Genomic DNA, 1,996 nt, shown 5'->3' with positions numbered 1-1,996 from the left:
TGCTTCTTCTTCTTCTTCTTCTTCTTCTTCTTCTTCTTCTTCTTCTTCTTCTTCTTCTTCTTCTTCTTCTTCTTCTTCTTCTTCTTCTTCTTGTTAGTTGTGCTTTGAAGAAAAATTTGTCTTTAAAAACTGACATTGCTAAATAAGCTCAGGGAAAGTGGAAGCTGTTAAAGGTGTATGCTTCAGGGTTCTCACAGGGAATACAGAACTGGAAAGCTTGAATAACCCCGAGGCATGCTTTCGTGTCGGTTATTTAGACAGATTTTTCACCATTAAATGTCAACTGTTCGATCATTTGTGGGTTGTTTCTGTAGACTCTATCTGTCAGGAAAAAACCCCCAAACGAATAGCTAAAAGCTAATGAAATGTTGTGATTATTCATTTGTATGTTTTCAGTTTATAAGTCGTTTCCCAAACATTTCCACTCTTGGCGTGTTGGGTGTGGCCCAATCTTGCTGGAACTAGGTCTCCTCGAAAGAATAAGCCCTCTTCCTAGAAGGTATCCTAAATTTTCTCAGCACGATGAGACATTACATAGATAGGTAGTTAAAGCCTCCACCCAAAATATAATAATAAAGGTAACAGAGCTGTAAAATGTGCGATATTTCAAATATTTAGGGCAAATGAAAACAGACGATGGAACGTGCACAGAAGGTTTAAGATACTGAAATGTTTGACAAAACCAAAGACGGTACAATTATTGAGATGACAAGGGAGTACCTAGAGAAGTCCAAGTTAGAAATTTGACAAGTCTGATATGGCCAGTGGTTGTTTATGCGAGCGACACTTGGTCTTTAAAAAGGTAAGATAAAAACACATTTCAAGCCGCAGAAATGAGGTTGAACAGACTGCTTCGGATTTTACGTCGCTATCGACACAATTTAGATCACTTAGGAGGCGGGCTTCAACCCTGCCTGTCAGGGCCAACCTGGCTGAGAGGGCACAGCCTCCCAGAAGAAAGACCAAGCCACTCGACAAAAATTCTGCCCACACGGGAATCAAGCTCGGGTCTTCTGTGTAGGACAAGGAAGAGCATAAACACTACACCACAGACACTGTTAAAAAATGGACAGATAAATGAACAACTCAAAGTGTCTTCAAAAAAGTTAATTTAAAAAGTAGAATTAGTATTAGTATGCTTTCTGGTGTTAGCAAAAAGAGACTCATCTACCTTGATCACTCAAACAAAAACTTAACAACAGACCTGGTGATATTAATATGCTGCTGGGCAAAATAGAGGCGAAGAGAAAATATGGAAAACCTCCCGCATCATACATTCAAAATATAAAATCTGACAACTGCATGAAACAAATCAAGGCAAGGGCAGGGGAAGATGGAAACCTGTTGTTTAAAGAGGTGGGGACCAACGCTAAAAAAAATAAATTCCACAGTCCTTTTCTGTATTACTCTCTTGTAACACTTCTAATCTTCGGAATTTACCTGACCTCTTTGCGTTGCAAGTTCAGTAAAACAAATACTAAAACGAAGCTAAAACGAAGTACGAAAACGGCCATGATAAGATGACAGGTGACAGCTTTAGTTGGGTTCTTGTTTTGGTTCTTGTTGTTTTTCTACAAACAAAGTACCATGACCAACTATAAGAAATAATACGTGACCATTTTGTTTATCTGACTGGTTTGTACTCAGAGGACCAAGGAATCACATTTTTCTCTTTTAAAAAAACCAACCAAACCTCTCTTACCGTTGTGTTTTCAACTGTTGTGACACCTTTGCATTGTGCCATTTTTTATATCTTTCTTTTTTACGTTATCAATCTAAATGTGGCACTGAGCGTAACAATAAGGCGAGTTTCAGGCCTATAAAAGGCCCCTGCAAAGCAAGGTTGACCTCAGAGCCTTCACGTCCCTACTGTAACAAAGAGTTCTGTTTTCACTTGAGGAAACCAAAACAACAAGGTAACTTCTTCTTCTTCTTCTTCTTCTTCTTCTTCTTCTTCTTCTTCTTCTTCTTCTTCTTCTTCTTCTTCTTCTTCAAT

This window comes from Aplysia californica, unplaced genomic scaffold, assembly GCF_000002075.1.
Source record: "Aplysia californica isolate F4 #8 unplaced genomic scaffold, AplCal3.0 scaffold00115, whole genome shotgun sequence".
In the NCBI taxonomy this organism is placed as follows: Eukaryota; Metazoa; Mollusca; class Gastropoda; order Aplysiida; family Aplysiidae; genus Aplysia; species Aplysia californica.
The sequence above is the reverse complement of the archived record's forward strand: the minus strand, read 5'-3'. Positions refer to the sequence as shown.